Raw genomic sequence first — 14792 nt, 5'->3', positions numbered from 1 at the left:
CTACAAGAATCTTTTTTTAGACCATCAATATAATAATAAAACGTCAATTTTAAGTAAAAAAAATTGCGTTTGAGAAAAGTATATACTGAGAACAAAGCTTTTGCCCAACTAGTTAACTACACTGTGCTAAAACATATTTTCCATAGGGACATATATTTAAATAATTTCTCTGTTGATGTGACTAAGGCCAGTGAGGCTCTACTGAGTGTGGATCTGATCTAACTTGTGAAAATCTAGTAATAAGTAAGAGGAATACTTCCTATGATTATTCTTTACATTTGTTTCTTGTTTTCTCATGTAATTTTAGGAATGGTTGCGTGGGAATGTGTACTAAGTTAATTAAGCGTGTATTTCTAGAAAGCCAAAATTATAGTACATTTATTCTTTCAACTGTGCATAAATATATTATTGGAAATTACGCCTTTATAATTGTTGTTTATAAACAAAGAAAGAGATACTGAATTTTCAACATGCTACAAGCATTTTGAAACCATGAAATTACTAAAACATCTCGCCTCATATTTACTAATTTTCACACAATGCAGCACAGCAACCAAATTTACTTCATTACACAAAGTGGACACCAAAGCGCATAGTCATATCCACTAAGATTAGCCTGCTGTTGTCATCCCAAGCATACCCTTCCACACAAATTCCTATCCATGGACAAACTGAGAAAGATTCCATGCATTGGATGTGGGTTGTGCAGTGCAAAACACATGCAATGTATCTGTTTTTTTCCTTTTGAAAATGTACTCATATCCCCTTGTCTAAGCCTACTTTAATATGGCATAGGCTTTTGACACAAAACCCAGGGGTATTTTTACAAGAATTGCTGCTAACTAGTGTTAGAGTTAGTTAGCAGCACATTTATTAACACGGCCTATCACCAAAAACTATCGCCCTGTTAGCGATGTTTTTACAATATGTCGCTACATGGCGATAGTAACAGCTAGCCGTGGTGAAAACTGCCACTAACACTAACATCAAGGCGACACAAATTTTGACGCTAGCAAGAGAAAAGTGACGAAAGGCCTATTAGCTGCAAAAAAACTCACGTTAGTAAGCCCACCATTACTTTTTTTGCCTCTAGAAGCAAGAATAACTCATGAGTCCACATCCAATGAAAAATAGAAAATAAAATCAATGGAATGCAGAATGAAGCAGTCAGGGCCAAGTGCAGGACAGATCAACAACCCCCCAAACCCCCAATAGCCAGGATGACTAGCCAGAGTCCTAGGGGAAGAGGAAATGCAGATTCAGGGCTACAGTTATGAAACAAGGCTCATCACTGGTAAAAACCAGTGATGCATCTCTTTTCATATCGCCCTCCTCGCAATACCATGGCAGCCAAAACCGTGAAAGCGTAGACAGTCCCCGGGATCTGGAGGCCTCGTTGGGCCTGCGTCTGGGACCTGGAGTGAGATGCAGAGGTGCTTAGAAATTGCTGGGCCATGGCAGTAGACATTGAGGCATTGCGATCGCCCTTACCTGCTGGTGAAGTCTTGCAGGTCTCATGGAGACACGTTGCTGACTTGTGTGAGAAGACTGCCTGGCGCCCCTTGGAGCTGTGAACGGTAGAGGCGCTCCTGAGCACCAACATAGGGAGCAACCCTGGGTGGTGAACTCTGCTCCGCTCACGGAGTTTGCAGAGTTTTTCGCACTACGCGTTATGCGAAGCTCACGGAGTTCCGAAAAACTTGGCTTTGTGCAGCGGAGCGGAGTTTTTTTCCTCATTCTCGATCGTCATCAAGTTAGTGAGCACGAGTTTGGAAAATAAACCCTCCGGTGAGATTTCTCAACGCAGGGTGTCAGGTTTCTCATTGCGATTGGTCACGTATGCTCGCGACCGCTCGCGTTGAGAAACTGTCCGTTCGTGTTGAGAAAGCTGCCGCTCGAGTAAAAATCTACTTGAGTGGCAGAAACGTAAAGCTTGCGCTGTGCATGGTGCCATTTGCAATGATTGAACAGTGCGGACAAGCATGCGGACAAGCATCCAGCACTGTGCAATCACTGCAAACAGCATTTTTCTATCGCACTCCGCCACCTGCGGACCACCGCGTAGCACAGCAGAGTTTTTTCCCCACTTCGTGTAGCACAACTCCGTGAACTCCACCCTGGGTTAGCAGGAAGGCCTGCATTTCATACCTGGCGCCACCACAACACTGGAGGAGATTACCAATGGTGGGCTGCACCACAGGCCGGAGGATGTTGCGCTGGCCAGATGCTGTGGAGGGTGAGGCCCCTGAGCTGCACCAAGCTTGTGTGGTGGGAGCAAAACAACTTCAAGTCCAAGGGGACCGTGTTGCATCACCAGTATTGGGAGGTTCCCCAGCGGACTTGGCGGTGACTGCTGTACACAGGCATGTGAAAAACTGCCTGCCTGAGACTCCTTCTTGCTGAATCACAGATTTGGAGAGAGTGCAGCGCATTGAGCCCCGGTGTCAATGTCCAGGTGAGGAGAAGGTGGGACGCGTAGCTGTGAAGGACCAGGGGCAAGTCAGGCCCAGGCCTAGCCCCTGTTGGTAACTCACACTGTGCCCTGAGCAATCATTGTGCTGCAGCTGACCTACATCACTGAGGGCACTGCACAAGACTAGTGGGGGACTCCTATCTTGCTCAAGTTGGTGAGATCGGCCATTGTTGGCAGTGGGTGCCAAGGGCACATGGGCCGGTTCTGGCCCAAGCCCTTGGGTATGCAGCTTGATCTGCTGTTACTCGCTGGGGAACTGGGGAATGCAGAATCTGGTTGCCACTGTTAGATCGGAAGAGGCAATCAGGTGGTGCTGCCTTTCATTGCCCCCTGTTATTTTGTTTTGGATGTATGGGGGACTAACCCTTAGTGAACTTCCTTTTCCCAGACCACTGCACAGTCTCCTATCCCCATCTGCTGCTACTGGTTCCTCAGACCCAGAGGTCAGATGTTTGAGTCCTTCCTCCATCCGCAGGCTCCTGCTTATTGATAGAACTCATTCCTGCCCTTTTGTTTTGTCGCAGGGCAGCGAAGCAACATCCCTTGCTGTGCTGTCCCGCACGAAAACCTCTGAAATGAGTGTTTGCACAAATTTTAAGATCAGCTATTTTCTGGTCTTAAAAGCTGTCTCTAACTGGGCTTAGCAGCAGTTTTGAGGGGTTATCGCAGGACGAAAATGTCATTGTAAATATCGCAAAGTGGTGTTAGCTATAGTTTTTGCATGGGAACCGCCACCTTGCATCTCATTTTTTGTAGGTCCCGCTAACAGAAGTGGCAATCTTAAAAATTCCCGTTTAGGCTGGAAAAGTGCAGCTTACTGCAGTTAGTGGCAGCTTGTAAACAAAACAATAAAAAAAAGCTACTGTAACGTCAAAAAATAACGCTACGGCGGCGTTAAGTCCTTGTGAATATACCCCCCCAGTTTTGCTAGCCTAGCAGATTGGACTTCATGACAAAATGTATTTATGTTTGAACTAATCTGCGTCAGTAACACCCACTTGATGCAAAGAGTTTCAAAGCAGTGCAAAGTTATTTTTGTGATAAGAACAGGACATCTTTCCAGTGCAATATAACTATTACTCTGGAAAGTAAATACCACTTTGTATTTCTTTGTATTGCAATGCACTTGCATAATGTCTTAGTAAATCTGAGTGCTATAGTCTCATAGAAATAGCAGTTTCATGGCAAGAAATGGGTTTTCATGCTCATATGTGCAAAGCCTAGATATCGTATTACCAAGACTTGGTTTAATACCAGAAAAACAATGACTATCCAAACATTTGAAAAGTAATAGAAAGGTTATCCACGTATAGGATAAAGAACATTATCCAAATTTATATGGGACAGATCTTTCAGCAGAAAAAAATATTTTAGTTCATGTTCTAAAAATAAACACAATTCTCCATCTGAAAATCCATATAAATATTTATTTTCCAGGGTATTCAGGGTACATTTCAAATTTGGAAAGACTGGGGAGGATCGATGATTTCATCACTAAACACTGGAGACAAATTGTTTTATTTAAAGATAATTCACTCTTATCAACATGTTTTGGATTTGGTTATGGATTGCCATTGCAACGTAAGATATTTGACAAGCACCTGAGTGGGACAGCATGACTGAGATCATTGATGAATTACTGATCTTTGTAGGAATCAATGCATTTTAAGGTATTGATATTTCAAGTGAGCTTAAATGTTTTCAGGGTAACAACTAGTGAACATCAAATAATTACTTCAATAGGTTTCAGCAGTCTTTATGCTGTATATATTTCACCAGATATGTGATCACAAATATAATAACACCAATATATAATGATGACAACAATTGGGTACATTTTGAAACCTAGTCTGCATGAGGTACTTGGATGATTATTATGAGCGGAAACATGAGATATTAAGCCATTCTACAATATTACACTAGGAGACGATGAATACGATTGGGATATCTATTTTTCCCTACCACACTACTAAAATGTCTACATCCCTAGTATACATTACTTCTACAAATTGTTTCTCTCCAATTGATTGTCTCAGTTAGGTTTCTTCGATAGTTTCTTGAAAATATGTATATGTTTACTGTTATTAGGTTCTTTTAGACAGGAATCTAGATTATAAATTAACATGATGAATATGTTATGTATATGTTACTTTGTGTTACTAAATAAATGTTTTTAATATTTTCTAAATCACAGCCATGAAGAAGTGGGTATATCGTAAAACACATGTTGGCTTGGCTGTTGATCTTTTGTGTACATTTTGAAGACTTAGAAAACTTTAATGTGACAAATCCTTGGAAAATAAAGAATTTATACAGAATTTCGGATGGACAATTGTGCTTTTTCTCAGAACATGGACTAAATTTTATCAGATGAACTCTTTTCTGTAAGGAACCAGAGATCTGAGGAATAGCACTGGACCAGGTTTTTATTTTCCCTTTAAAAAAAAAATGTGTGTGTGTGTATATATATATATATATATATATATATATATATATATATATATATATACATATTTATATATATATATATTGAAGTCCACAGTCCTGCAGCGCAACGAACACCAGCGCGAAACACAGGTACAGACCACAATGAAGGGTGATAGTTCGATGAAGTGCTTTATTCCAAAATGGGCAGCAGCATGACGCGTTTCGTATATATATATATATATATATATATTAAACAATCCTGTAGCTCCTGTCATGGACGTGGCACTGCTTTTTGCTGTGCGTGACCCCGCGGTTGAGCCAAACCGCCAAGAATTTCCAAACCTCTTCCTTCCAGAAAAGAATAGGGTCGCACTCCAGGGATTGTTTTACACAGTTCAAATTGATTTATTTAATATAATTTCAAACATGAAAGGAACACACCAACGCGGTTCGAACTCTCTTCTGAGTTCTTGATCACGGTAACGCCCCCATGTTTCCTACTAGTCTTATCAAACTTTGTCACTGTGACATTATTTCCTGTAGTTGCAGAAACAGGGCATTATGGTTGTTGTAGTGACTTTGTGAAAAAAACGTGTAAAAAAGTATATAATATAAAACAAACCACATTACCTTTTGACCACCCCTTGTTATGGTGATGGAAATAAATATAATTACTGCCAGCCTTACGTGTTTGTAAACAAATTATTTGCATTTGCTACCCTTATTGTTTATTCCTATGCCATTTCGTAACCTATGTGAAACTCTGCTATTGTCACTCCTGAGTTTTTCCCATTCATAAATGCCTCTTGTGGCTGTATGTCGTGACTGTAGCTTATATTAATTAATAATACTTCTACACATGTGTTCTCTGCCTCTAGTGGCCTTTTTAACAACATATTTTTGAGTTACTCTCGATCATGGCAAATTTGAGCTGGTCTCAAATAAACTCCCTCTTACTTTAACCTGCTGTGCTTTATAGTTTTCTCGTTTTGCTTTCATTTGTGCTGATTACTGCACATCCAATGTGACAAAACCAAAATTTATAAATTGTTATTTAAAAACATAGTTTACCTTGAGTTAAAAGACTGAACAAAACTACTACTACATGTGTTCTTCGAATGGAAGACTAGGCCAACTATCTTACATGACCTTCCTCACTACGTTATAGATGTATATACATTTCTTCACTCTGGCATCTATGAATGGGAGAAACTCAGGAGTGACAATAGCAGAGTTTCACATAGGTTACGAAATGGCATACGAATAAACAATAAGGGTAGTATATATATATAGTTTGCCTACTGTTGGTCTCCAGTAGTAAACAATATTTAGTCCCTAGCCACAAACCTTTCAGAACTTGCCAGTTACTTCGGCAGTTGTCTTGAAAGTATTGGGATGATCCGTCAAACGGGGCTGAGAAAAATGAGGGGTCCTAAAATGTGTTTTCCACAGGCTATTTCCCAAAGGTATTTTAGACACGACTACAGCACGAACTACTGAACAGATTGAAAACAAATTTGGCAGAAACCAAGATCTTGGTTCAGAAATGGTTTGTTTGGTCATTTGGAGTAAATCTCTTCAGCAGTTTTGGAATTATTAAAGCAAAACGATGTATGTATATCTAGACACTGCAGTGTGTCAACAGCAATGTTGGGATTAGCTGGACACAACCTGAGAGGAAAGCTGCTATTTTGTGCATTGGTACTCTGTTCTCATGGGGGGAAATAGCAGTTAAAAGTGATAGAAGGGTCAGTGAAGGACCCCTCAGATGCAAGAAATTGTCCCCAATTTATTTTTGCATATGAGGGTCTGCAGAACTACCACGACCCTCAGCGTAACCCTCTGTGTGCTCCACGGTGGATCTGCAGATCCAGACCTTAAAAAACACATACACCTACTCACATACACCTACTCACAGACCCACACCCCTACTCAATCACCCACACAAAAACTCACAGACCCACTCACATACCCAAGCAGCCACTATCACACCCACTCACAGACCCACAGAGCTACTCACACACCCATTCATCCACTCACACACCCACTCACATACCCACAATACCACTGTTATGAATAAGGGTCTCTAGTTGGCAATGGTGTACACCTTTGTCCAAGTAGGGACCTTGCTTCTAGTTAGGGTAAGGGAGTTATGCCCTTAGACAACACTTGTTCACCCCCTTTGTTGCTTGGATGGAGCAGACAGGCATATTTCAGAGGGAGTGTGTAAAGCATTTGTGCACACATACAGTAATACAGTGAAAACACTACGAATGGACACCACACCAGGTTAGAAATATAAGTAATCTTTATCTAAACCAAACAAGACCAAAACGACAAAAATCCAACATACAGATATCAAGGTATGACTTTTAAAGGGAAAAACTGTTCTGTCCATAGCAAACTATAGATGCAACACTTTCAACACAAAGTACCTTGGATGCATCACAATCATAAACAAAAACAGCCTCAGGGAAGATTAAGCATCGGTTCCTTACACGCAGGGAAGGTGATGCATCAGTTTCTTGCTCCAGGTGAGGTGATGCGTCGGCTCCTTACTGCCACGCAGGGGAGGTAATGCATCTGTTGCTGACTAAAGAGGAGGTGATGCGCCGGTTTCTTACTGTGCGGGGAGATGATGCGTCGGTTTCTTACTGTGGGCCCGGCAGTGTTGTAGATTTGGCACTCTGAATGTGATGTGTGGGGATGCTTTGGTTCTCGATGCAGCGGCAGTGGCAATGGCACGCCTTGATCTCTCCCGCCACGGTCCTAAGATGCGCTGGTTCTTGCAGTCGCACAGCAGGGCCTGCATCGGAATCTGTGCAGTGATCTCGGACTTCAAAGATCGGAGACTCAGCTTCCGCCGATTTCTCAAGCCGCGGGCAGGCACTGCATCAGTTTCTTCAGCTGTATAGCAGTGTTGCGTCAGAAACGGGTGTGGATGTTTCACCCTTCTTTAGTTGCCTCTCTTTTGCCAGCACCAAGCAGCAGGAACAACCTCCAGAGGCCCAACACCGGGACAGGCACCTCTTTGCAGGTCAGAACTTCCAGCAAGGATATTCAGGGGAGCTGGTGGAGAGCCTTTTGTGTCGCTAAAAATTCAGAACTGGAGTAAGCTCTACTTCAAGTCCTTGGAGATCTTCTTGAAGCTTGATACATAGCACACGGCAATGTTTTTGTCCTCTCCTTGGCAGAAACAGCCACTTCAGGCCAACCCCAGACAGCACACAGCAAAGGGGCAGTACTTCTCCTTCAGCTTTCCCAGCTCTTCTCCTTGGTGGTTCCTCTTGAGTCTAGAAGTATTCTAACATTCTGGAGTCTGGGCCCCAATATTTATACTGCATTTCTCTTTGTTCTCTTGTTTCAGAAAGGCTCTGTGCTCAGTCCAAACCAGTTCTGCCTTCTCTGGCCCAGCTTGCTGGCAGTAGGGGGAAACAGCATTATCCCACTCAGACCAGGCTATTCAGGTACAGGGAAATCTCCTCCCACCACTCTAAATGCAGCCCAATCCTATTCAGCCCAGACTCATCCAGGAAAGGCAGGCATACCTCAACCCCCCAGTGGCTGTCTGAAGAGACTGCACATCCCATCCCCTGTCATTCCAAAACCAGACGGTCAATCCACAACCCAGCAGAGGCACACAGGATGGCTAAGCAAGAAAATGGTCACTTTCTAAAAGTGGCATTTTCAAACACACAAATTAAAAATCATCTTTACTAAAAGATGTGTTATTAGATTCTTGGAGCCTAAACTCCAACTTTCCATCTTGTTCCCATGGGAAGTTATACTTTTATGATGTTACATAGTATTCCCTATTATATCCTATGGGACAGATAGCCTTTCAATGGTGAAAAACTAAATACACTGTATTTCACTATCAGGACATGTCACACACTCCAGTACATGTCCTACCTTTGACATGCAAGCCTTGTAGTTGTCCGCTAGAGAGCACCGGAGAGCACCGGAGAGCCAAGAGGTGAAATCGGCAGAACGCCAGACCGAGCGGAACGCACAGGTTACCGCGGGAAAATGGGCTACCGGGCTACTGGGCTACCGGCGGTCGGGGGTACCATTAACATGATCGGCCTGCCGCGAAACACGATTTGCCCTGCCTAGCCCAGAGAAAACACCTCACCACTGGGGGACCGTGGGAACCACTTGCTGGACATTGCCTGCCAAAAACCACCTGCTGGACGTTGCCCGCCGACGCTACCGAAGCTAAGGAAACTGAAGCTGCGGACCTCGTCACAACATCTACCCCTCCACCGCAGTTTCTGGGCCACACCTCCGCCGCCGAGCAGCCGCGTGTGTCTTTTTGAGGGAAGGGGTAAGGGGCAAGGGGTAACCGGCTCCAACCCCCGCCCTCGCCAGACCCCAGGCTCCAGGACCTGGTTATTGTGGGGGGGCCTCAGGATTACCATCGGACAATTCCTTTGACTGCTGGATCTACAACTGCCACTACAGTCACTGTAGCAGCGGTTCTGCTAACCTGGCCTCTCTATTATTCACGGCTAATTACAGCAGAGCTCGGCTGACCTGTCCTGGAACTGTCCCGCCCCACCTCAGAGCCACGGATAGTTGTGCCTGATACCTGGCCGAGGCAGGTGGAAAAGGAGACCCATGTTACCCATGTGCAGGACGAACCAGAAGGCCAAGACCCGGTGTTAAGGGGAGACGCCACACCGCCACCAAGCCGCCAAGCCTGAGGGGGGCCGAGGGGGTCCACCAGTCAACAGGTGAGAAGCCTCTGCCCTGGTCCTTGTTATCTGGCTCTCTTACTCCACCTCTGGGCACTTACCACCCTTGACGGGACAGGAGGAGTGTAGTCCCCCCCCTGTTAAACCGGCGATCAATATCTTGCGGGCTCGCTATGGAAAACTCCAAGCAACTTAGAAACTCCAACGGAGGAAGGGTACTACCCTCCGCTCCGCCTCCCCCAGTGGGGTTCAATAGGAGTCGCCACCACCCCAAGACAAAACGTTACACACAGGCGGTCCACCATCGCAACTTTGAATTAGCGACTTCTTTGTTAAAACCCCTGTCCAAAAGGGCTCCTCCCCTACCCAAACATCTCAGCAGGATACAGACTTACAAGCTGACGTCCAGACTGATAACCACTGCTCCCCCGGACCTGCCTACGTTAAAAACTCAACTCCGGAGAAACCCTCTCTACTCTCACCCAAATCTTCCATCACTCATGAGACACTCTATGAGTCACTCCATGAGACACATCAGTTGCTCATCCTCTCCCAGGAGGTCGCCGTCACGACTCATGACAGTTCTTTTGTCTCACTGAGTGCCTTCTCTGTAGATCCAGGAAATCCATCCTCACCAGTCTTCAGCTCAGACTCTACAAACATCACCATTTTAAACACTGCAACTAAGCTAGAAGTCCAAGCCCAAGTCTATGGCAGCATCCCGTTTACACCGTTTGAACACATTGACAACTGCTATATTGCAGACTTAACACCGAAGGCTCCATTACAACCCAGCCCAAGCGCATGCTCAGGGGCTCCCTCAACTAGCCAGAACGACCCCCTACCTTCAAACAAGAGCCCCAAAAATGACGGCACCCCATTATCTCACAAACTATCCAACCGATTCCTGGCCTCCTTAGAAAGCCGAATTGAAGAATCACTCGCCCACATATCTGGCTTCAGCCCTTCCTCAAACTCCCTCAGAATCCCTCCAGAGGACCAGGAATCATCCATGTTTATTTTGTCGGACCCCACAAACTCTATCTCGGTCTCACTGACATCCCACCATGCTAAACAAGATGCGATTGCCAAGGCCACGCTATGGCAGTCGAAGAAAATGGAGCTGCAGATCGATCTAATGCAAACTCTGGCCTCAGCACTGTCGGATCTGGGCTCCAGGATAAGCACCCTCGACGGTTTGGCGGGGACAATGAGCAATCGGAATCCCTCTTCCTGCAGCCCAATAATCAACAAACCTCCCCGAAATCCTGGGCGCAATCTTGAACAGCGTAGAGTGCCACAGCATCAGACATGGAACATCTCAGCCCACTCCCATGCAAGAGTCTCAAACTCCGTCCATCCTTGAAGAGCCTCTACGCTCCGCCACACCAGCCGGCCCATGCACTGTGAGAAAAACACTCCCCCTCACGCCGACCAAGCTACTAAAAGTTCGGACAGTCTTTCATCAGGGACCAGCCCCGGCTCGCTTACAGCGGGCTTGGAACTCACTGAAACCACATTGACGCAAGTATCAACCACGCGACCCGATTGCTCCGACACTACCCACACGGGCCGACTCACAGCATTTCTAAGCCTCCAATGAAAACTTCATTGTCAAGGAGGGAGAGAAAAAAACTTAAAAAACAACGCTTAGCGAAAAGAAGAGCGGGGCTTGAAGGGTTAGCGGCACCAAATCTACCAGTTAATAAATTAAGGGGTCTCCCCTACTTCCCCATTTTCAACCCGCCTCTAATACCTGAAATAAAAAATATCGAGACAAGTACCACCCCTGCGGGCTCAATGGACACCAGCGAACAGCCGGGCCATCAACCCTGGGCAGTCCCGGGATCACAAGAGCCACTGAAGCGCACACCACAACTACAGTAAACGTATCACTGCCAAACAAATCTACAGGTACAAGTACCCTAAATTACAGCACTGGGAACCAGAATAACCCTGTACAGACCACCGAAGCAATAATGGAAGACCGGAAAAGTCCACCTAAATCCCAGGGAATGGCAGAAATCACGAACACGGATCTTCATAGCTCAACAGCGGGCAAGGCAACAGACCGCTGTGCGCCTCATCCATTAGAAGACCCAACTAAAGCTGCTGGGACTTCCACATAGATATGGGCGGATTTTGCGGATCCACGATCCGCGGATTTTGCGGATTTGCGGATCGTAGATCCGCAAAATCGGCGGATTTGCGGATTTGCGGATCCGCGGATTTGCCCTGCTGAATGAGTCACTTCATTTCAGCTTCAACTAGTTTCAGCGGCCATGTGTGTGTTACTATGCAATTGCCCCGAGGGGCGCAGGGTTCCCTTGGGTGAGCTGTCCATCATAGTGGGTCAATGGTGGGAAGACGGTGCACACTGCGAGTGTGTGTGTGGGGGGGGGCTTCCAAGCCCAAAGTCAGGCGCCCCGAAGGGCGCAGGGGTCCCTTGAGTGAGCTGTCCATCATAGTGGGTGAATGGCGGGAAGACGGTGCAAACCGCGAGTGTGTGGGCGGGGCCAAACGGGCAGGGCTTCCATGCGAGTTCACATGCTTCTTATGTGTATAAAAGGTCAGAGAAAGATCAGTTCAGCAGATGAAGAGAAAGAAGCTCCTGGTCACAGGAACAGCACGGGTATTGCGCTCGTGAAAGTCAAGGATGCAAAGGCCTCTATCCAGCATCACAGCTGATTTTCCACTGTAGATTTGGGAAGAAGGCACACCTGCCTCGACGACGCTCACAATTGTTTTTGGGCTGATGAATGAGTCACTCACAGGAAGGGCATATTGTAAATATTTTACGATGGCGCCGGCAAGCTGCCAGCGCCATCCTAAAATACTTACTAAATTAGCTTCAACAGGAAGCTCTAATAGATAAAATAAAATAAAGCAGGTGCGAGCACCTGCTTTATTTTATCTATTAGAGCTTCCTGTTGAAGCTAACTTAGTAACTATTTTAGGATGGCGCTGGCAGCTTGCCGCCGCCATCGTAAAATAGTTACAACAGGCCAGCCAGGCTTCAACTTTTGCCCCCGGAATCCGCCGCTCGCGGATTTGCGAATTTGCGGTAAATTCACGGGAGTTCGCGGATCACGAATTTACCGAAAATTCGCAAAATCCGCGAGCGGAACGGATTTTGCGCTCACCCCTACTTCCACATGCAGCCGCAGAGGCATTTTTTGCCTCAAGTGCCACAAGTCTCGGGAATGACAAGTAAACCGGGGGGACTATTTACCCACCTGAAGCACGCTTCCAACTCTTGATGGCGACAATTCCTTTACCTGGAACAGCCAGGAGTCAGGATCACCAGAGCCCGGAAAAGGGAGCAGAACTAGTCTTTTATCCACACTACGAGCACAAGGGCCCACATGACACTCTTAACAGATGCAACCTCCTTCGCCTATTCAACTGCATTCCAGCGCTGGCCGGGGTCACCTCCTCAGACCTTATATCAGTCAAGTTCTCCACAATACCAGGGAAAGGGGGCAAAGAGGCCACCATTACAATGTGGTTCCAGGAATCCATCAGGAATGCAATTTTCAAGGAAGCCAATCGATTTGAAAACTGGGGCATTGAAATGTGGGTTCCTACTCAACAAAAATACCCCCACGTTCTTCTCCCACAGGCCCCTGCGAAACAGCTCACCAGTGTACTGAAGGGGTCCCGGGGCGCAACCCATGGCTGGCTCCCAGATGCGTTGAAAACTGACAATCTTCTAAACATTGCATGCTATAATAATCAACGTATGATAAGCTGCAAATGTAATTGTCCTGTCCCCCATGCCAACGATATGCGCCACGGAGACTTTGTCCCAGAGCCGTCAATCAACTTCGCCCAGCAACAGCGATCCTCCTAACAAGAACACCAACTGGCCCGATTCCAAACTAACTATCATATCTTGGAAGACGGGCGGGCTAAAGTCAACCCTTGCTTCAAAATCAGCCGTGGAATTCCTGAACAAAAGCGATATCATTTGTTTTCAGGAGACCTGGTCTCTATTTCCATCGCCTCTGCTTGGCTATTATGAACTTTTTCAACCGGCTGCCAAGGCCAATTCTCATGGAAGACCCTCAGGGGGCCTCTCTATTTTCATCAGCCATAGGTGCAAGATAACGGCCACACCTATCCCTCGGAACCTGATGGCAGGGCAGACGGTCCTGATCACCGGTCTGTCATTTTCAGGCAGGGCACGCTCTATCCTCCTAATTAACATTTACCACAATACAGCAAAAACTGCAAAATCAACTGTAACTGATCAAATGATAAAACAACTGGAAGATCTTTTAGTGGAATTTGCATCCACGGAGGTACTGCTACTAGGAGACTTTAACATCAAAGACCTCGCAACCAACGGCCTCTTAGCAAGGAAAAACAAAGAGCAAGAAGCGATGGCCACCTTTCTAACAACTCATAACTTCCGCTCGGCTCAGCAAATTTTGCTGGAACAGCACCCGGACGCTCATTTCTTGCCAACATTCAGGAGAATCTCAACTATCGATTATATTTTTCTCTCACCGCTCCTGGGCAATCATCTGTCAGGATGGAAATTCCCTATCGTTTGGAGAGCGACCACAATCCCATAATGGCTACACTGCACCTGCAAGTGCAAGTCGCCCTCGCATCGACAGTAGTGGGGCATTCAACGCGGGCCGAACTGCACACCATGGTTAGAAGAATCAAATGGGACTCACGGGGATATGCCAAGGTGGGAACCTGGCTCAAGGGCGAAACACTTAACTTCAGACACAGTGCTCTGATAGAATCACACTACCGGTGGGATAACGCCATTGTTAAGCTACAGGATCTCCTGGCAGGGCCCACGGTTCATCACAGAACACTCGGGCCACATCCGAAACAAACCCACGACCCATTGTTAGCCTCCCAACGAAAGACCCTCAGGAAGGCTGTCCGCCAGCACAAACTGACTGGAACCGTACACACTGCCAACAAGGTGGCATCGCTGCGGACGACCTACAAGAAATCTTTATGGGAGACCAAGAGACTCAAAGAACAGTCTGAGTGGGTAAAAATGTTCGCCCTACTCAAGGGCAAAAGTCAGTCCCAGTTCTGGAATCCTATGAACAAACTCTGCTCCTCTAACAAGACGAGAGGAAACGCAGTCTGTGAAGAAGCCTGGGCCCTGCAGGTGATCAATCTTTATTGCAGTGACTTTGGGGACCCCGCGGTGATTGAATTAG

This window comes from Lissotriton vulgaris, unplaced genomic scaffold (assembly GCF_964263255.1).
Source record: "Lissotriton vulgaris unplaced genomic scaffold, aLisVul1.2 SCAFFOLD_775, whole genome shotgun sequence".
Taxonomy (NCBI): domain Eukaryota; kingdom Metazoa; phylum Chordata; class Amphibia; order Caudata; family Salamandridae; genus Lissotriton; species Lissotriton vulgaris.
This window is presented reverse-complemented; position numbering follows the sequence as displayed.